The sequence below is a fragment of the Cyrtonyx montezumae genome, unplaced genomic scaffold (assembly GCF_038088225.1).
Source record: "Cyrtonyx montezumae isolate F1298 unplaced genomic scaffold, pur_monq_1.0 scaffold_3, whole genome shotgun sequence".
Classification (NCBI taxonomy): domain Eukaryota; kingdom Metazoa; phylum Chordata; class Aves; order Galliformes; family Odontophoridae; genus Cyrtonyx; species Cyrtonyx montezumae.
In genome coordinates, this window is record NW_027072034.1 from 115,352,195 (window position 1) to 115,374,993 (window position 22,799).

Below are 22,799 nucleotides of genomic sequence, written 5' to 3' on the forward strand. Positions count from 1 at the left end.
CCAGTAGAAACTTATACTTGTATTAGTTTTTCATAACCCTAGGTAGCATGTTAAGGGCAGAAACAAAACCTAGAAAACATGTGTTGTTGTTGAAGACATTTAAAAATACCTTGGCTTCCTTCCCCTTCTCTTCCTACTCGCTGCCCCAATATAACCCCACCACTGAATCTAGCCTGCAATCAGTTCTCCTTTCTTTTATTCTCCTAACAGAACTATCAGCTGTATTTCCTACTGCCATCAAAAGACCAAAAAAAAAAAAAAGAACAAAAATTGCATGACACACAGCTTCATTTTATTAATATTTAGGGACAGGAGAGTAATAAAACACACTGTTCTTTTCCAAAACATACCTTGCTTGCTCAATGACAGCGAGATGCTGTGAAACTTAAGGACAGTCTCAAACTTAACTCCCACACAGTCATAAGACTCAAGCATCAAGAACTGCATCTTTATGATGCATAGAAATGGAGTATAGCAAAATTTCAATACCTGCTCATGGCATCTGCTTAGATCATTGATTATACTATGCTTTCTTCCCCTTTAAAGGAGAATGCTTTGTAGTTTCACATCTGCATTAAGAAACTTCAGTCTTTATTCCACCATTTGTTCCTTATTTTTCAGTTTGTTTTTCACCAATTCATCATACTCGTTCTTCAAGAAAACCTACCAAAAGTTTAGTTTCACAGATTACAACTTCCCCCTCTGACACCACCTCCCAGAAGCCTGCTCTGAGAAACTTAGATTGACAAGCTCTCGTTTAAAGAGGGAACTTAATGCAACCAGAAACGTGATCCCATAGTGGGAACAGATCTCCTTCTTTCTTCTCCCAAGAACTATATTTGAAAAATAAAAAGGATGCAGAGTTTTTGTTTTAAGCTCAGAACTAAAAGAGTTTAAAGCGCATCTCCCCCTACCTTTAAAGGTTTCTCATGCCCTTCTACTTGCTTCTCTTCCACAAAGCCAACTGGCTAGGAAGTCTGCGGTTACTTCGCACTGCACTCCACGCAGCTTCTGTGCGCTCCCTGTGAAATAAAGGATAAAGCAACGCCGTGTGTGGAGGGACGTCCCTTATGTAGGCAGAGCAGTGAAACTGGCCGGGGGAGTGGCCTTTGTGGCTTCATCACTTCCTCAGCAGCAGCCGCTGTCTCAGGGGAGTGTTCCCTAAGGCAACCGATGAGTCATTTGCAACGTTAGGATGACTTGCTATATTTTTGTCTTTAATATAAATCCCGTATCAGAGTTGTCTGGGATTCCAGGACATTCTGCCAATCCAGGAATACACTTGCACAAAACGAGGAAACAAGATCTGCACTGGTTAAGCTTGAAACTTCAGCCTAAAAGGAAAGTGGTGACTTTTAATTTTCTTACACAGAAAGTGACTTTTTAATGCTGTTGTGCCACCTTTTTGTTTGTTTGTTTTTCTTTCCCCAGTCTAATGATAATGACTCACTTTCAAAAGAATTAAACATTTTGATCCTGCTCTTTCAATTAGTTCCTCTGGAAACTTCAATATATCATTAAATTAATTAAAACTGTTGTTTTCCAGGCAGCGCCCTGCTCCCTCCTCCAGATAATTTCTGCCATATGGTGTTGCTCCTACCTTAAAATCTTCTAAATAAGTGAGTTCAAGAGTCTGGAACAGACCTGTTCCTGCTCACTGGTCATAACAGATTTTGTGTATTTATACACATGATCTGTTGGCAGTGTAAAAATAACCAAAAGAAAGGGTAACGTGTATTAGAAGCAAGGGAAAAATAACGTTTCCATACACGATGATACTTGATTTGAGAAGGAAGAAGAAATCTGATGGACAATTGGAAGCCATTATCTGCTTCTGCCTTTCTCCACATACCTCTGGGTCACGGTAAGCCTAAATTCCAAGAAATGGGTCAGAACATGCTCGTTTGTACTTAACCACATACACAGTTTGCACAGCACCATCATCATTAATTAACAAACTCTGACACGTGCACATAGCTGGACAAACAGCCATGCTGAGTGTGCATGCATCCCTCGGGCAAGGAGCCCACTGATCTGAAGAGCGCTCACTCAAACACACAGGCACAAACACAGTCCCCAAAAACTGAACGGTAATTCTGTCGTCTCAGGTTTTCCTCCCTGCAACTTGGTGATAAAGGTCCTCTGGCTGATGTTGGCAAAGGAGTCAGAGATCCACAACGGGCAGTTGTTATGCAATAGTCAGTAGCAGTATTAGTGATGGGTAACTCTTGGCCCATTTTAGCCTGGGGAAAGAACTCGGGAGCTCATGTGCATATACACACTTGGGAAAAACAAGAACACAGGTCTGAACAGCAGTCACAACCTGCACAAAGGAGGACTTCTTGCCCAGAGCATTATCAAAGCTGCAGTTCCGTGGCTTTCTAAAGCAACTGAAGTCTTATATTTTGTTCTTACAAGTTTAAACAGTCTCAGGAATGTTCATGTAAAACTACATCTCACATGAGATAAAAATCGAGTAGCTAAGACAACAAAGATTTACATAAGCACCTCTATCTTCAGGTAGATCTCTGCTAAAGGTTCACAGCTTTAGCAATAGACCCAAATTCCAGGGCAGCTGTAACCTCTGGCAGGAACTTGAAAGTCTTCTGGCTGCAGGTTGTTATGCCAGGGGCCTCTCCCTGGCTGGTCCGGGCAATCTGCCACAGGCAGAATGACAAAGCAGAAAATGCTTTTGTATCATGTGCTCTCTCTCCATAAAATTCCATCCATTAATGACAATTATCATAACCTGCTGCTGGCAAATCAATACTTTCCTGAGTATTGAGAGTTCACATGTACCATTTCTAAGACTAAGGCTGCTAAGCAGAACCTGGATTGTTGAGCTGCCCCAGGCAGTCCTCAGGGATGCAACATGCAGGATTATTCCCCTTGCTGGTAAGCATCAACATTCACTTCAGCTGCTGCAGGAAGATCCAGTCAGGCTCCAGCCCTGCACTCCTTCTCAGTGACTTTCAATAGCCCCAGTGTGGGCAGTGGCTATCACACACTATCTCCCTACTACTGCCAAGTGCTCCTTCACATGGGGTGAACAGAGCCAACAAACTGTCACAAGGGGCAAGGCTCTTCCACCAGGCTGATTTCAGTTCCTCCTGATGAAATACTCTGCCTGTGTATTTGGCACCAGTGCACTAACCCAGGAGGAAAGAACACATGACTGGGCTCACCTTTCCCTCTGCTCACAGGAGGATGCCACCAGTAGCACAGCTGATACAGAAGAGATGGCATATCCACACCAGCCAGTGCAGAGGCAGAGCAGGCAGCAAGATCTCTCTTGCTGGTGTCAGTAAGGCTGCCAGATTTGCTTAGGAGACTGTTAAATCAGCTGAGAAACCCATCTTTTTAGCATTTACCTGAATCCATTTCTGAAGCAGACTATGTTAGCAGGCCTCACAGACACTTGCTGTGCAGAGGAAAAAAAAAAAAAAAAAAGAACAACTGTGGTGTTTTACATGTATATCTTTTCTTATCAGGAGAGAGCTTCCTCATGCACCAAAGTCCATGCTGGTCCTGAGGCCTGGCCTCTGAACTTTAGACCTGGGTAACTCCTAGCAGGGGGGTGTGAAAAAAGGCACGGCTGCATGCAGAGGCCTTGACCACGGGGACACCTGGCAAGCCGTGCAGAACAACCCGTTCATGAGCAGAAATGTTCCAGGATAAGAACTGCCTTGTTCTGCAGAAGAACACATGCAGGGATCGAACCAGCCCCACGCAGGCAAGGCATGGGATATGCAAGCCCCAGCCCTCAGCTGCTCACCATGAAGGGGCTTGAAGGCTCTGCAGGGCAAAGGTGTGCCCTGATTTAGCTTGGTCCCATATGCCACAGAGCAGGACATTATTAGCAGGAAAGAGCTCCGCAACATTTTTGCCAAAATAATGTAATTAAAAAATAGCTGTCTTCAGTAGATGATGCCTTTAATTATGTAGTGCTTGTAAACAGGCATGTGACTTGCCTTACAGTTCGTCCTCAGGCATCTGAGGAATGCAAAGTATTTCACGTGATGATGAAGATTTATCCTATGCTTCTCCTTTTTGGTGGAGAAAGTTTCAGCTTTTCCTTTTCCTGTTTATTCTTGAATCACAGAATTACAGAATCGTTAGGGTTGGAAAAGACCACTAAGATCTAGTCCACCCATCCCCCCCTTGCCCACTAACCAGCTTGTTGCTGCCCTTCCACCACAGGTCACTACCTCCCCAGTTGCATAAGCTCAGATACTTGGAAGTGATGGGCAACAGAGACATATTACCCAGGTTACAAGCACAAAGCAGTACTGAGAGGCTGCCCTGCAATCAGCTGAACTAACAACACTGTGAAGGAATGGAAACGTGGGAAAGAAGGCAGGAAAGGATGAAAACCTATATAACTTTCCCTACCCCAGAGAAATCACAATGCATCCATGCTCTCAAGAAATTCAGGATCAGTGGGTGAGAAATTAAATGATACATAGAGGCTTTATCTTGACGAGTCAATCATGTAAGTTAAATCCTCAGCTTACCTCACGCTTCGATTTTGACTGTGACATACAGTAGCCTTACAGTGAACCCAGGAAAGCAGTGAGCTGGCTTCACCTGGAGATGTGTCAGTGCTTGCACATAAGGCTGCATATGCTGTGCTCTGGTAGTTCTGGCCACCAACCAGGCTACCTTAGACAGAGTAAACTAGCAGCCCTGTGGCTATTCTTGTTCCTTCCAAGAGCTGACTCAGAACCTGTCTGCCCTGCCAGAGGAAGCTGAAAGATAGCTTAGAGGTGCATTCACCTCCTCACCTGAATTCTGCCAAAGTGTGATCCTCCAGTAAGCCAGGAATGTTAAGACAAACCCACCTGACGTTATACACTCAGAAATCAGTGCTCGTCGACAAGCAGAGCAATGTCAGTAGCTCTGCTGTGATCTGATGAGTGCTGCTACTAAAGGCTGGCACATACAAACCTCAGAATCCTGCTGCCTACATATAAGACTAAGATCTATGCTACAACCAAGTGTAACACCTCTAGCTTTCTCTCTGAAATTATCCTTAAGTATGTGTAAAGCACCACAAGCGATCACTCCACAGAAATTACGCAGCTCAAGATCTTTATTTTCCACCCTAAATGTCAAATATTAACAAATAAGCAAACCACATCAATGCAGCATTCACACCTACATGCATTAGCAGAAGCTTGCAAAAGCTGTGTGCACTCCCCATGGATTCTAATTTTAGCCTGCAAGGAAAACATTCCACAGCGTGTGCCAAACGAAAAGGCTTCACCAGCATCACAAAAACACACACCTTCCCCTGGGCTGAAGGTCTGTTGGTTTTTTGTTTTTTCTTTTTTCCTCAGAAGAATTTCACTACCTGCATACCTAAGTGTTGAGGAAGGACAAAGCGAGAAAAGACTGAGCAGTGCACTCTGGCCTCGCTTATCTGTTCAGTCTAGTTCAAGTGAAAGCCAAGGAACTTCCAGGTATTTGAATAGCTCTTTCACCTGTAGAGTACATAAACATTAGCAGACTGAGCAGTGACATCGTCTCCAGACTTCTTTTTCCCTGGATCATAGGTCTGTTTTGTTACCTACTGGCCTCCCATGCCTGCATTCTTCACTTAATACGAGGCAGCAATATATATAGAAGCCTCTAAAACAGCTCCTCTCCTGCTGGTGACTTCCTGAAACATGGCTGAAACGTGTCTGCAATGATTCTGATAGGAAACATCTCGCTGGTTAGTAGATGCACAAGTTTTCTTGGCTTTGAGAAGAGCCTGGCTTTATGTCAAGAAAACTTTAACCTCATGAGTGAGACTGACTTCCTTACATAACTGTATTTTTTCTTTGCAACCCCTGGCTACTGATTGATATGGAGATCTGATTAAAGCCAGCTCTGACATCATCAAAAGACTGGGATGTGTGACTTGGCCCAATGATGTTCTTTTCTATGCTCATTTCCTTGATCTTCCTAAGGTCAAGAACAAATGAGAACAGGCATTTTTTACAAAGCTGGGGTCTGACTCACCCTTAAAATCCCAAACCACCAAGCTTCATTACTGACAAATAGGAGAGTGAAGCACATTTTTCTAAGGAATCTGAAGTCTTAACCACATTATCACTCGTATCTCTTCAGTATGCTTTTGCAAGTGATACCTAAAAAGGCATTTAAAAGTATCTTCCAAAGTGGGAAAGCATGTACATACACATTTTCTTCTGAGAGCTTAGTAAATTCTCTAAGCCAAAGGAGAAAGAAGGAAGAAAACATCATCATTCCTAGCAAATCAAATGCAATTAACATATGAAAAAGGTAGAAAATAACAGAAAGCTTCACAGCTCTGTTTTGTCAAAGGACAAAAAAAAGCACACTAAGAAATTTTAAACAAACCCAAACATAGTAGAGTAGGAATTACAAACCCAAGACAAGCCACTGGAGATATACTGGCAGAGCGATGATGAGTGCCACACCAAATGAAAGATGTTTTCAAAATGGCATCTCTCTGAGGGCTCAATTCAACACTTCCTATGCCCCAGAAAGCTCTCACTCAAATGAAGGCCCAAAGTGATTAAATTCTCCCCTTTCAGCTCCATTTTCTAATGAGAGTCTGACGACTGACTCAACAAAACCCCTCAGTCTGAGAAGCCTTAGGAGACACGTACTTGCCGTAAGAATGAGGGAACTTGAAAGCCCATGCCAACAAGATCCAAGCTTTCATGTAGACTTCCCCATCAGCTCTCACAGCACCAAAGCCTGGTAAGCCTGTAAAGCAATTGCTACTTGTGTCCTAGAAAGTCTTCAGCCCTCTTATGTAACTGTTTACATCAAACCATATAGGATTTAGCAAGGTTGCTCTAATTAGCATTAATAAGGATGATTTCCATGAGAATAACATCACATGTTAACCTCAAATATTTCTAGAGCACCTACAGTGCAAACTATTGGCTGAAAATGGGCAAGTAGAATAAACAAAACAGAAACAAATTTCAGTCCCTCTCTTCCTCAGTAAAAAGGCAAGCAACGCTCAGTTAATTTGCACTTGCCTCTTCCACTCTACTTAACTGCGAGCAACATTAAGTACACTATGAAAAACAAAGCTTCTCTGGCTTTGGAACTGTACTAAAACCTACAAGGTCTCAGAAACAGATTTATAAACAACCTTCATGGAAAACATAACCTTGTAGCAACAACCAGTTTTACTATCCAGTTTTACCTGTTCCCTTCAAAAGTCACTGTTGCTTTTGGATTTACTCATGGTCGTCTAATACTTTGTCTAAACCAAAGCAAAAGAAAGCAAGCTGATTTCTTCTGTGACTACCTGTGGGCATATCATACCCAGTGCCATACTGTCCTTTGGGACTACTTGGAATAACTGAGCTTCCTCATTTTTTCCCTCGATATTCCTGTGGTCAACTCAAACTTATGGCTACTGTGATTAATACTCTCATGCTAGAGGAGGAAGTACCACCAGCCACACTAACAAGCTGAGAGCTGAGGCACAGGGAGGTGAGACAGTGCTCAGTGGGATTTGAAACAGAATCTCTTGGTACTGTACCACTTATTAGACCCTACTGTTATCAGCCATGCCTTTATTATCCCTATCACACTGAAGTCATTTATCCATTCCCACACATCTCTTTGTAACTAGACTTTCATTTGAGTCACAAATTAAAAAAAAAAAAAAGTAGGAAAACATCTCCCCCGGCTTCATATTTTTTTCTCTGTGCCAAACAAGTCAATGTTAAAAGTGAGCAAGGTTAAAGGAAAACAAGGTTTCTGAGATAGTCTCCCAGAATGTAAAAGAAGTTTAATGCTGTTACCACACTGTGAAAAGTAGTCAAGCTTGAACGTCTGAGATACTTTCTGGTTTTTAATCTAAGCAGGACTATTTTAAGAGGGTTGGGGGGGGGTCATTACTTATTTTAGGCCAGAGGAATCAAAGTTTTTCAGCCTTGAAAGACATAAGAATGTAGGTGCAACCACTTATTCCTGCTTGTAGCAGCTCAGCAACTATTTCAGCATTTCTATGAGCTGATCAAAATACTGTATACCTGCTTGAACTTTCTTGCTGTGTAATTAACACCACAAACTGATCCGAGCCATACAAATTCTACAAAGGTCTAACTGAAAATGGTTGTGAAAGGTGGGTGGAAGACAACAAACAGCTCACTTCTGTGAAGTGAGAAACAATGTAGAGGAATGTGCTTGCTTTGTGTCAGGCTGTGCACGCAGTGGTGGAGTTGAGGAAGTATAGAGCTTCCTTACTGCCACAGCTGGGACACTGACAAATAATACTTTCCTCTCTGAGTAATTACATCTACATGTAAAACTGGAACATTTGCCATTGCAGAACATGAAACAGGAGATTGTCCTGGTTTACTACTTAAAACCATTTTCAGAGTCTCAAAGAAAAGCTACACTTACAGTAGGCTCCCACACCAAGTAGTGGAACCAATGGAAGAAAAGGACACATGCCTTTAGAAGGGCAACAAAATCTTATCTTCAGACACTAGGTTAAGAATCTAATAGCAGGAGATAGCAGGGAGGAAGTGAAGTATGCAAATAGAAGTGCTGGGTCAGATAGCACTGGGACAGCCAACAATAACAGGGATCACAGAGGGTTTAACACAGATGAGTCTGACTACAGAATCAGCAATATAAGGTGTAGGGACTACACACAGGAGTGACAATATGCTAAGGAAAGCAAATGGCTGTGAACATTCTAGAAGACAAATGGAAAGAAAACCAAGCTGAAGGTGAGGAAACATCCAATATGCCGAGCAGACCCTCTCCATAAAGAAGTCTGCTGTCTTCCTGGCACGCGGGTGAGAGACATTGGGAAGCTACCTAGCTTGGTATGGATGACAGACCACAACCCCTTACTGCTTTTCCGTACAGGGAGAGATGATGCAGCTACATGTGGGTCAAAGGCAATCAAAAGGGATTTCAGGGCCTTGGGATGACAGCTAAAGGAATTGAGTGCTCAGATCATCTTTCCTTCTCTGCCTCCTGTATTGGGTAAGGACACAGAAAAAAATAAATAAAGAAAGAAAAACACCAAAGGATCACTTATTTAAATACGTGACTTTGTGGCTGGTGTTATCATCAGAACTTGACTTTTTGACAACCAATTCACCTATATGGTATCGGGTTTGTGGGCACCAGATGGGTTTAGCCTTCCTCAAAGGGAGAGAAGGGCTGTTGGGGAGAAGCTAGTGGGGCTCGTTGGGAGGGCTTTAAACTAGGTGTGAAGGGGAACAGGGGAGACAGTGAGCCTTCCTGTGATAAGGTGTAAGATGGCATAGCTATACTAGAAGGACAGGGTGCTGGCAGGGCAGGGGCCTAGAAGGACCCACTGCCTTGAGAGGTGCTGGTAACACTGCAGCACATACAGAACTCTGTGGTGATGTGACAGTGACTGCTCGAGAAACAGGAAAAGGCAATGGGGAAATTCAGGGGAAATACCTAGAAGGAACTAAGGAGTTATCCTTTAAGGAAGTGACAAGATCAGCTGCCATGCTGAAATGCCTTTACACCAAAGCGTGCAGCTTTGCCAACAAACAGGAGCTGGAAGCTACTGTGCTGCTTCAAAACCACAGTGTAGTTGTCAGCACCGAAACCTGGTAGGATTCCCACAATGGGCGTGTGGCTACCAATGGCTACAAACTGTTCAAATGTGATAGGTGAGGAAGGAGCAGTGTGAGTGTTGCTGTCTACACCAGGAAACAAACAGAATGTGAAGAGCTTTCCCTGAAGAACAGTCATGAGCAAGTTGAAAGCCTGTGGGCAACAGTTGGAGATCAGGGCAGCAAAGGGAACCTTGTGACTGGTGTCTGCTACAGGCCACCAGGTCAGTCTGAGCCAGCCCATGAGGCCTTCTACCTCCAGCTACAGGAGGCATCATGATTTCAAGACCTCATCTTGCTGGGGGATTTCAACAATCTGGACAACTGCTGAAATAGTAGCATAGCTGTTCGTAGACAGCCCAGGAAGCTCCTGGAATGCACTAAGGATTACTTCCTGAGTCAAATAATTGATGGCTCCACCAGGGGGGATGCAGTACTGGACCTGTTGCTCACCAATGTAAATGAACTGATTGGTGACATCAGGACTGGAGTCAACCTGGGGTATAATGATCATGTTATGGTCGAGTTCACACTCCAGAGGGACATGAGATAAGCGAAGAGTAAAATCAGGAAGCTAAACTTTAGGAAAGCTAACTTCCAGCTCTTCAAGGAGTTAGTCAGCAACACCCTGGGAAACGGTACTCAAGAGCAAGGGTGTGAAGCAAAGCTGGCAGACGTTTAAGAAGGCTTTCTTCAGGGCACAAGAGCTCTCCATCCCCAGCTGTACCAAGTCAAGATAGGAAGGTAAGAGACAAAAATGGCTGAACCTGGTCAAACTGAAAAGCAAGAAGAAAATAACATAGGCAATGGAAACAGGGTCAGGTACCATGGGAAGAGCATAAGGAAGCTGCTAGGCTTTGTTAGGATGGGGCCAGGAAAGCCAAGGCCCAGCTTTAACTGAACTTGGCTAGGAATGTCAAGAAGAACAGGAGAGGTTTCAACAGGTCCCTCAACCAGAAAAGGGAAGTCCAGGAGGGCAAACCCCCCAGTGACCACACAGGCAGGCTGGTAATAACAGACAAGGAGAATGCTGAGGTACTTAACTTTTTTTGCTTTGATCTTCCCTGATAACTGCTTGCCACACAGTCCTCAAACATTTGAATTGGTAAGAGGTGATTGGGGAAGCAATGCCCCTCTAAATGTAAGGAAAGATCAGGTTTGTGACCACCTGAGGAATTTGAACATCCACAAGTCTATGGGTCCCAATTAGATGCATCTCAGAGTCCTAAGGGTATTAGCTATGTATTCACCAAGCCACTCTCAACAATATATGAAGTCATGCAATCAGGTGAAGAAAGACTAGAAAAAGGTAACATCATACCCAATATTTTTAGAAAGGCTAACAAGGATGACCCTAGGAACTACTGACCCGTCAGTCTCATCTCTGTGCCGGGAAAAATCACGTAACAGATCCTCGTGGAAGCTATGCTAAGGAGAATGGAAGGCAGGGAGCTGATACGGGAGAACCAGCATGGCTTCACCAAGGGCAAATCCTTCTTGACCAACTTAGTGGCCTTCTGCGATGGTGTCACTGCATCAGTGGACAAGGGAAGAGCCACTGATGTTATCGATCTGGACTTCAATAAGGCCTTTGACACAGTACCCCTCAACATCCTTCTTTCCAAATCAGAAAGATATGGATTTAATGGGTGGACTGTTCAATGGACAAAGAACCAGCTTCAGGATCGGGTCCAGAGAGTGGTGGTCAATGGCTCAGTGTCTGGATGGAGATCAGTGATGAGTGGTATCCCCCAGGGGTTGGTGCTGGGCCTGACACTCTTTAGTATCTTCATCAATTACATTGATAGTGGGGTTGAGTGCACCCTCAGCAAGTCTGCTGATGACACCAAGCTGTGGGGCGCAGTTGACACATCAGAGAGATGAGATGCCATCCAGAGGGACCCAGACAGGCTTGAACAGTGGGCCCAGGTGAATCTTAGGAGGTTCAAAAATCCAAGTGCAAGGTCTCACACCTGGGTCACAGTAACCTCCATTACCAATACAAGCTGGGGAATTAAATGATCGAGCACAGCCCTGCCAAAAAAGACCTGGGGGTACTGGTGGATGGCAAGTTGGACAAAAGCCAGCAATGCACCCTCACAGCCCAGAAAGCCAATCATATTCTGAATCATATTCTAGGTTGCACCAAAAGAAATGTGGGAGGTGATCCTGCCCCTCTGCTCTGTACTGATGGGACCTCAGCCAGAGTACCAAGTCCATGTGGTGCCCTCAGTACAGGAGAGACATAGTCATGATAGAGTGTGTCCATAGAAGGGCCGCAAAAATGATCCATGGAGAAAGAGAACACTGCTCCAATGAGGACAGGCTGAGAGAGCTGGGGCTCTTCAGCCTGGAGAAGGGAAGGCTGTGAGGTGATCTGATAGCAGCCTTTCAGTATCTAAAGGGGAGCTACAGGAGAGAAGGCAACATTCTTTAGCAGGATCTGTGGTGACAAAACAAAGGGAAATGGTTTCAAGCTCAAAGAGCATAGCCTTAGGTTAGACATAAGGAAAAAATCTTTTACAGTGAGGGTGGTGAGGAACTGGAACAGGTTGCCTAGTATTGTTGTTGATGCCCCCATCCCTGGAGACTTTCAAGGCAAGGCTGAATAAGGCCTGGGCTACCCGATGTAGCTGTGGTGTCCCTGTCAACTGCAGGGGAGTTGGACTAGATGGCCTTCAGAGGTCCCTTCCAAGTCTAAGGATTCTAAGAAAGAGAGAATACTAGATAAAGTTTAACTTGTTAAAGGATAGCTCATTCACAAACACATGCAACATGACTCCACATTCAAAAATGTGATTATTGTCAAGTACGAACAGGAAAAACCTGAGAAAGAGATGGAAAAAAAAATAAAAGGAAATACATAAGTTCTAAGGTCTAGAAGGCAGCTCATCTAGAATAGAATAGCGCAACATTTGGAAGGGACCTATCAAAATCATCAAGTCTGACTGCCTGACCACTTCAGGGCAAATAAAAAATTAAAACATGTAATTGAAGGCAGTATCCAAATGTCTCTTGAATACTGACAGGTCTGGGGCATCAGCCACCTTGCTAGGAATCCTGTTCCAGCGTAATACATTTTTTCCTGTTATCTAGTGTGAACTTCTCATGGTGCAGCTCTGTGCCATCTCTGTATGTCCTTTCATCAGGCAGATATGTAAAACGAGAAACAAAAACAAGAGACATTAAAGATAGGATTTTCTTGGGAGAATGTAGGGATAAAGTGCATTCGCTTCAAATCCATGAAAAAAGAAGTTGCTACCAATTCAGCATACTGAATAAGTCATAGTGCATGCTGTTCCTCTGGTACTTGGTTTGTTTTCTGCAAGCACAGCCAAGCTGACAGCAATACATTCTGCTGCATACAAGAGGATGTCCAAGATGGGCTTACTGGAAGAAGAACCTTCAGACAGGAACAAGCAATTAAGGTCCTGAAAACAGAGAAACCAGAACAACGGACTACAAAAAAATAAAATAAAATACTGCTCCCCTTCACAGCAGAAGTCAAAGTGGGGGCCTAACTGTAAAGCAGGGCAAAAGGAAGCACATAAGTAGGCATGATGTCACGTCCAGGAGTCGAGTCTTCTCCACAGAGTGCAATGACACATCTACTACTGTGACACCTGAGAAGTTCACATGCAAATCACGTGGCTGAAACTTTGCAGGAAATACTACAAAAATAAATAAATACATAATTTTGAGGTCTCATTATTTACTTGTTCACCACATGTAAATGTGAAAGCAACTTGATCACATTGGTACTCCAGTGCAGAGCTAGGACTTCTCATATTAGCACCAAAAAACAAGCAGAAATGCTTTGAAAAGTATTATCTGAATTCACTTTCTAGAGTCCATTCCAAGTCTGCCAGAAATTTCTAGCTCCACCAGGAAGGAACTGGCCAACTTCAACTTACGTCAAACAGAACTGAAAACACAGTCACTTGTAAAGGTCATCCCACGTGAGGATTTAAGGTGAAAGAAGTAGCACGTGAGGTGATAACAAGAGTGTCCTTCAGGAACAAACAGTACATTTTATAATGCAAAGGATGAAAGCCAGGTTATCTTAATTTTCAGACATGTAACTTTAGAGTTAGCTTTGATTTTTCTCATGATTCCTTTCTGCAATAAAATGCACATTTAATAACACAGAAAACTAAAACATCACGGAAATAGATCAACAAGAAGTCACGAAGAGCATTATCTTCTGAGTTAATTCCAATTTTCATACTTTTACATCCACAAAATGTGTCATAAATACTGCAGCTGGCAAGGTAAATCAAATACTATTTGAGGATTGCAGGCTAACCTTTTCAAAAACACAAGCTAAGGACAAGGGAATTTTTTTAATAGCTATGTTACATAAAGCATATATAAACAGTTTAATTTTTTTTAACTTTTTCCAATGCTAGCTAACATTTTCCTTGCCAATTTTGCTCATTACTGGCATGGAACTGCTTTTGTTAAATAGCCTGTAGATATTTCAATGAATTATTAACTCTGAATTTATTGTTACCACTGATGAAATAATGAAAGTGGGGAAAAAGATGCAGAAAATAATGAAGAAATTCTAACAGCTAGGAATGACCCAGTTTCTTTCTCCTAATACTGAAAGGACACAGAATTTTAAGTTTACTTTGTAGGCAAGATGTATGTAGACATTAAAAAGAAAAACAACAGTCTACTCCCTAGTATGACTAACTACAGAAAAAGGGTTAATTTAAGATTCTCCATGCTTCAGCGTCAGTTAAAGAATGATTAACTCACATTTTTTGCATTTCAATTGAGGACTCCACACATGGACATAGGCCCCAGGTGAGGTCTCACCAGCACAGAGCAGAGGGGCAGGATCACCTCCCTCACCCTGCTGACCACACTTCTTTCGATGCAGTTCAGGTTGGCTTTCTGGGCTGTGAGGGCACATTGCTGGCTCATGTCCAGTTTGCCATCCACCAGCATCCTTTTCAGCAGAGCTGTGCTTTTTATCCTTTTGTCCACCAGCTTGGTAGTGGGGGGTTACTGCAACCCAGGTGCAAGACCTAGCACGTGGCTTTATTGAAGCTCACCTGGGCCCACTGCTCGAACCTGACTGGATGGCCTACACCATCTTACACTGAAAAAAAACAGGATTCAGCAAAGCATATAAACTGAATCCTAAATACGTTCCTTCAGATTCGCATGGCTGAAAAAATTAAGATGCAGGCTTCACTTTTGAGTTTGTGTCCGGACAGAACATCGCAGTTGAGAGCAGTTAGGTTTGGGTGTCGGAACTACGGACTGTTCATTCTGCCCAAACTCCGTGCTACCACACCTGCCTAGCAGTTAGCAGACAGACCGACCGAGCTACCTACCTGCCGGGCGCCGTTCCCCCGGGCCGGCCGCACCGCCGGGCTCTTCCGCGGGGCGCTCCCCATGGCGCAGCCCTGCGCGCCCACGGCCCGGGCCCGTCGCCATGGCGACCGTGCGGGCGCAGCCCCGGCCCCGCTCCTGGCGCGACCCCTTGCGGCTCCCGAGGCCTCGCAGCCTGATACGTAGAGACAGAATGGTTTGGTTGGAAAGGGCCTTTAGAGGTCATCTAGTCCAAGTTCCCTGCAAGGGCGCCTAGAGCACAAGGCTTACGAAGGGCAGCTGAGGGAACAGGAGTTGTTTGGTCCAGAGAAGAGGAGGTTCAGGGGAGAACTCATCACTCTCTACAGTGACCTGAAAGGAGGTTGTAGTGATGTAGGGGTTGGCCTCCCAGGCATCAGAGATAGGACTAGATAGAATGGCCTCGAGCTGCACTGGGGGAGGTTCAGATTGGATAGCTGGAAAAATTTCCTCTCTAAAAGGGTGATCAGGCGTTGGCACAGGCTGCCCTGGGAGGTGGTGGAGTCACCATCCCTGAAGGTATTAAAGAAATTAAAGTGGTACTTAAGGACATGGTTAGTTGGCAGTGTTGGTGGCAAGTGGATAGTTGGGCTAGAGGTTTTTTTCCAACTTTAACAGTTCCATGATCTACAGCCACATCATGTTGTTCAGAGCCCCTCCAGCCTGACCTTGAATGTCTTCAGGGATGGGTCATCCACCACACCCCTGGGCAGCTCCTAACACAACTGTGGAGTTGCTTTGTAGTCCTATGAGTTCACTCATGCTCAGTGTCCTCCAGTGTAACATGCAAATGTGGTCTCCTTAAGATCGGATGTGATGACCTCAGTAATGCTTCCCATAGGGGATGACAAAACGCTTAGGCTCTCTACTTCACCACGGTAATGACAGCAAAGGACTAATAGAAGGGGAAAACAGAACAGGATAATAACTTTAGAGTTTTAAGGTTTATGAGGCTCTGCCTCCCAGTGCTTAGCTCTTTTATGTACAGAAGAATTCAGCAGTTCCCATTTGTGATGTTATATTATTCATTCACTCTGCAGTGATATCTCCTGTGTCAGCTGAAGTTTCTAATAAAAAAAAATCACAAGTAAATTTGTAAGTGGAAAAAAGTCTCTGAACTCACTGTGGGAATGATCACTGGGATTTTATAGATTATATCTTGAATATAGATACGTGTAATATCAAAAATCATGATGATAATGAGGATAATAACTGTTTCATGCATTCTGGGATTATTATAGCTTCAGAATTAAACTTATTAAAATCATTTGATGAATAAGCTTAGGGAAGGAGCTCTATTCTTTCAAACACCATCTCAGTATTTTCCTACAATGGAGACTACCAACCGACAATCAGTCAACATGAGAAAAAAAGAAAACAAGTTTAGAAAATACCTTGGTGTGCTATTACTGCCCTTGAAATCATTCACAAAGTTTATTGTTTTGCAATTATGTTCTCATAACATTTCCTTTCATTAGAAAAAGAAGGATCCCACATTGCTGTGGTGAAAGTTCATTGAAGATGTAGAAATAATGAAGTCCAATGTTTGGAGTGTTTCATTAGATTGAAAAACAGTTAAACCAAAATTTTAATTTTCCAAAATCACTTTTTAATATAAAGTGTAGTAATCTAAATGTTACGTCATCGCAGAATAGAATCACACTGCACCTGAAGGCTAACATTCATTTTCACCATCTTCATCCCACTCCTCCAAATGTGCTGCTTCTTCCTACACAGCTTTACTAGCACACCTCACCACTTACCTTAGTCATTAGAAAGCCTCACTAATACTGCCTTCAGGCCATTCTAAGAGCAGCCTGAGTACTTATATTCCTCAACTGTTATTTTAATCGTGCCACTCCTTATCTCATCCTCTTTAGCATAACTCCTTTCAACATCTTCCATAGGCTTTGTATTTTCTCATGAGTCACGGGTTGTGATCAACCTCAAGGTCCTGTAAACTCTTTCCATTTATGCTGGTCTGTGATTTTGCCAGATTGTCCTCTCTCCAGCTACATCCGCTTCTTTACTCTGTTTGTGTGATCTCCCACAGAGGCATTTTTTCCCTTACAATGTTCCTCACACTAGATCTACTAATAGGCAAATCCAGTAAGTAACTTTTAATACAGTTTCTCCTAGAAATCATTCCTGAGGCATACAAATAGCCAGGTGCATCTGTTTATCTTGCAATTTATTCTTAGCTGAATGAACCACCTACACACATGAGGTCTTGCGTGGGGCCACTGAAATGAAAGCAGAATATGATGATAAGAATGCCAAGTAGAAGGAAGAGGATGAAAGAAAAAATGCAGTATTAATAGTGTGATCTCCTGCTACCTAGTTCTTATGTTTTACACTTTTTCTTTATTCTTTGCCTTCCTCTTTCTATTCAGACTCCTTGGGAGAGAGTCTTCCTCTTCCTCTCTGTTTAGGAAATGCTTGACATTTCAATTCTACTGCTGTCCTCTTCATAAATAATCTTCATGTTGTCCTTTTCCAGTAGCAAGGACACATACTGGAAAACAGTCTTCAGGATCATAAAAGATCAAGGACACCCTGGTTCCTGTAACATCCACTTGGTACAGACACTAATTAAATCCCTGTTGGAGCCACAGATAGATCTGAGCGATTCAGTCTTTGAAAGCCTGATTCAGTTTGATTTCAAAGCACTGACTTAAATATGTTTTCAATTTGTCTTTTAGTCTGTTAGTTCCATCTACGTGAAAATTTAGTGCAGATCTTCAAAACTGCAGTGCTAAGAAGCAGGACAGCAACAACTGTACCATTAGAAATATCTGTAGGAAAAAAAAAAAAAGGAAAGTCTTGAAAACCTGCCACATAGCATCCTGTGTTGAATTCTGGACTGCTATGAAGCATAGATGGAGTAAAATACCTCTGTTGTTGTTAAGAGATCAACTGTGATAAATTCAATTAATGTTTAAGAAGTCTGCAGAATACCCAAAGTAATAATAAAAATAGCAATTGCAGTAAGATACTGTTGATACTGTTCTTTATAAAAATAAAACGTAAGGTGTTTCACTTTGTCTTGAAATCTTGAAAATTTATAGCAAACACATTTGGTGCACAATTGCTGCAGAAGAACCATGGAAGAGAGGTGTGATGAACTTAATGGTACATCAGTGGGACCAGTCACTTTGAGCCAAGTGACTCCCAGTTCCCTACCATACAAGTGATCATTAATATAATATTATAATTTCTGCTCTCACTGATATTTCTGTATGTTCCTTCTGTACATAAACTGGGAGGAAGGCTTGCCTTGGTAAATGAAGAGCCCACAGTGCCACCTTCTTATAAGTTACGGAATTATTGGTGCTGAATGCAAAAATCACCTAGATATTTACAACATTAAAGCTGGCACAGTCTTTGCATTTTCTGAATATTAATATCATTGAAATAACTGACATTTCTACAAACTTAGATTCTTCTTACGTCAGTCACCTAAGAATTTGGCCTCTCTTGTAAGTAAGCTCTTGATCTAGTCCCTCTGTAGCCAAAAGAGAAAGGCATCTCCAGATGGCAGCTCATCCTTCCAAAGACAAGCACTTCTGAAGAGTGGGCCTATCTATCCATAGCCCTTTGTTTGGACAACTTCAAAGTTTTCACGCTTAAGTTGACAGAAGAAATCTATGTTTCTGCCTACACTACAAATGTGAGGGTGTCAGTATCTTAGCGATAGTTAAGGGGGGCAGTTAATATTCAACTGTTGCAACAGATTCTGGCTTAGAGAGAATTTTTGTTTCAGTGATCTGATAATGGTAAACTTTCAACTGCAGTTTGAAATCCCCTAGAGTGACCTCTACAGGGGAATCATAGAATCACAAAATCACCAAAGCTGGAACAGAAGACCTTCAAGGTCATCTAGTCCAGCCCCAATACCAACCCCTGGGATCCATGACCAGTCACCAATTGAATTCAGCTCCATTCACCACCACCCTCTGAACCCTGCCTTCCAGACAGATCTTTACCAGCGTAGAGTGCCTGTCCAAGCTGTGGGCTGCCAGTTTCTCTTTGTGGGACAGCGTCAAAGGCTTTGCTGAAATCTACTTAGACTGCATTGACAGCCTTTCCATCATCCACCAGATGGTTCCACTTGATCATAGGAGATCAGGTTGGTTACACAGAACCTACCTCTTGTGAACTCATGCCAGCTGAAACTGTAAATAGAGACAAGTGAAATAGCTCCCAGAAAACTCAAATAGTTCCAGGAAAGTGCTGTATTCTTCAGGCCATGACAAGCAAAACTTAGTAATCAAATTTATTACCAAATTCAAACACAAAGACAGAAATTGAAAACATGCCCTTTTGAAAAGAAGTTCTCATGTTACAGTACAAAATGTTAGACCTGCATTTCTCCAGAACCCCTACACTGTGACCCCAGTGCATCAGCACTGTCAGTCATGAGGCTTTCCTAAGTGCAGCTTCGTAATCGCAACTGAGCTGGGCAACAATCCACATTTCTTCACTTCCCGTTTCCATCTGACGTACCTTCTGGCTCTCTCTGCAATACCCAAAAGAGAGCTGTAATAGAACCCAGCTTTCCAGCCCACAGGAGATGTAGGGTTTCACCGCAGAGCCATTAAGCAGCTGCTTGTCCTCTCCCACAGTAGAATTACGGAGTGCTTCACCATACTTACCCTACTGGATGAATTCAATCCCACATACAGCTGATAACAGGAGGAAACAAAAAGCACATAACCACAATGAACTACATGTAGATAACAAATAGACCCATGTGAATGACATTTGAAAACATGTCATGTATTTAGCTATAACAATAACCAGTTAAAATGTTACTATAGATGCTTTGGCTTTTCATTTTATAGTTGGTAAATAAGTATTGTTTTTTTCTCATTTTTCAAAAACAGCCCAAGCCAATGAAAAGGTTTCTCTACACAGGAGGCAACACCTGCACAATTGCAAAGCAGGGCTCCCATCAGATTCCATCTCAGAAACAGTGCTGTGCTGCTTTGTTGAAAACAAAGCAGAGTTCATACTGTTATAGTTTCATCTCTAACTGTTGCTGTATTACTTATGGACAAGTTAGAGGCTCAGAGATCTCATCTCAGGCTTCAAACGATTCTGTATGGGCCATCTTCTTGCATGTGTACTTCGAAGTTCTTGGTTGCTTTTGCGGTATGTTTACATTTGATGTTTTAGACATGTTTTAACATATGAATTACCTGATTGCAAGTCGGTTCTGTTGCAGGCACTTTTCAAAGGGATTGCTGCTAGTCATATTTAACCCCACCTGGCAAAATTTAACTAGTACATCTAAACTTCAAGTGGTATCTTTAGATGTATTTACTTCTCTAGATGTTGCACTGGTGAAAACAAGTTGATTTTTCTTGTATATGAAGGAACACATGCATTCATGCACTGTATACTTGTCCTGTTTCCCTCAATATCTTTCAACATGCTGGCCAATTTTAATCAAATTTACACACTCTGTTTTCTGTACATCTTTTGCAAGAAAGACGCTGGAGTTGCTGAAGATCTTTTTCAACATATGTAAGAATTTTGGGAAAATGAAAAAGGTCCTGAGCTTTAATACACTCCAACTGATCTCACCCTACTGTGACTCCTATGCTTGGTTAATTACCTGTAGATTATTTCTCCTGGATTCCCACATTTTATTTTTTTTCATGCAGCACTGCCAGGCTCAGTGGTATCTTCCAAGTATCTTCTTTTAATTAGGACTGTCTAGTACAAATAAGAATGTTCTCATCTACAAGAGCAGATAACAAGCGTTAGAAAGGTCACTGTTAAGAAAGAAATTTCTGAAGCCTGATGGAGTTTGTAGTGCTATTTCTATTTGTTCCAAACACACTCTTCTGTGAATGACAGAACCCAGAGTTCAAGTAAGGCACATTCTGGAGCAGACTGTTGTATCCCGGTTTAAAGAAAGTTCTGTAGTAACACCTGTAGCACCCTTTGACAGCTTTCTTAGCCAACACCTACTAAGTAGAGCAGAAATTTCAGACACCAATGACAACCTCACACAATGTAGATCACAGCCTCACTCAGCTCTCTCTTACATCTTACCACAGTTAACTCCACCTGCTCTTGAACATTCTTCCCCTATTTCTTTGAAGACAGAATTCAAGCTCACCTAAAAGGAGAAACAGATTGCTGATAGGATATAAGGAATGCAATGCAGACAAGAGAAACTATATTCAGTTCTGGAAAATAAAGTATCTAAATGGCATGATAAGGAATTTGAGGCTGTAACTGATAAGCAGCTAGATAACAAAGCAGCAAGCATTACACCCAGTGATAATGTCTTTTCAGAATATAAAGGGAGGCTGTAGAGAAGGAGGGGACAGACTCTTTTGCAGGGTCTGCTATAATCAAACAAGGGGAAATGATTTCAAACTAAAGAGGGGAGATGGATATAAGGAAAATGTTTTTTACAGTAATAGTGGTGAGGTACTGGAACAGGCTGCCCGGAGAAGTGGTGGATACTCTGCCCCTGGAGACATCCAAGGTCAGGCTGGAGAGACTCTGATCACCCTGATCTAGCTGTGGGTGTCCATGTTCATGCAGAGGGGATGGACTATGTGGCCTTTAAAGGTTCCCTCCAACACAAAAGATTCTGTGATTCTATTAGATAGAAAGGTTCACACAAGACACCCCTAATAATGCACACATGGAAAAGGCAGACTTTAGGATATATGGCATGAATAGAACACGTGGGCTTGTGAATACATGGAGCTTGAGAATGTGCTTAGGATATGGGTAAAACATTTAGCCAATTAAAGACTGCACAATAAAGGTACGATAGGAGCTGTCACTCCTGGAAAAACAGGAGATAAAAGGTATATAAAGAGTAACTTTGCCTTGGATTCCCCTGGCTTCAGCTGGCTGACATATTTACCTATCCTGCCCTACAAAAAAAGTAAAAAATAAAAAATAAAAATAAAAAAGCTCTGAGGAAAATATTGCAGAAGCAGTTTTCCCATCAGCTCAATAGTTACAAATGCCAGCAAAACCATCACAGATAAAATAACCAGTATTTTTGCATTGAGTTTGAAAAACATACAGTGGTAAAATTCGAGGGCTACGTTTTCCATCAAAATGTCAGCGGAGCTGCTCAAAGCCAAGGGCACCACCTACTCCATGCCCTGAAGAACCCACATTAATGTCAATGTTTGTCTTCCCCCTCACTTGTGAAATTCCAGGTTGAGATGAGAGAATCCATAGAAAGATCTTAAAACCTCAGAGCAAGACGAACGCCGTATCGTCGTGGTATTACACTTAGTGTACACAAGCTATAGCACGGATGGAGGGGAAATGTATTCCCTAAGGCCCTGCAGTTAGTGAATGTTCTTTTATTACTTTACATCTTCCAGGCATTTTCAAAAAATAAAAAATAAAAAATTAACTAATTACTGCTCATAGTACCCAGGAGGCAGAATGAAGCTGTATATAGCATTTGCAGTAAAAACCCGAGGCCATGCAAAATTTGTCTCGTTTGATGTTTCTATTTAAATTTGAAACTCGGTCCAAATCTGTGGACATTCTGAATGTGAATCATACTGATACAATGAAACACAAGAAACTAACGTTTCTATGCAAAAACAAATGGAAATTTATAAGATTTATAAGGTTTATGAGTTTTGCTTTGTTTAAATCCAAAAACCAGAAGAAAACTTACAGAGGAACACGATTATGTATTAAGTGGAAAAAGGAGTGTTACCACAGGGCATTGTGAAACATGAGTTTCACGTGTTTTGGTAAAATACTGAAGACTCCTGAGTTACTCCTGTTACCTTGCAGTGGCTGCACACACGCTGCTGACAGCAGGTGTGTGGA

The 22,799-nt window shown here is 42.4% G+C and overlaps 1 protein-coding gene across 2 annotated transcripts in view; it reads right to left on the reverse strand.

Annotated features, from left to right (window-relative positions):
* TXNRD1 (thioredoxin reductase 1) overlaps positions 1–14,969 on the reverse strand; it is a 37,414-nt gene extending 22,445 nt beyond the window's left edge. The window contains exons 1-2 of one of the 2 annotated variants that reach the window (XM_065743104.1): positions 14,951–14,969; positions 915–1,022 (exon numbers count right to left, since the gene is read on the reverse strand). The gene's annotated coding sequence lies outside the window, so the exon portion shown is untranslated. Of the gene's footprint in view, positions 1–914; positions 1,159–14,950 lie in introns of those variants that run through there. The other variant, XM_065743103.1, reaches the window with a different exon arrangement.
* Between the last annotated feature and the right edge of the window lie 7,830 nt (positions 14,970–22,799).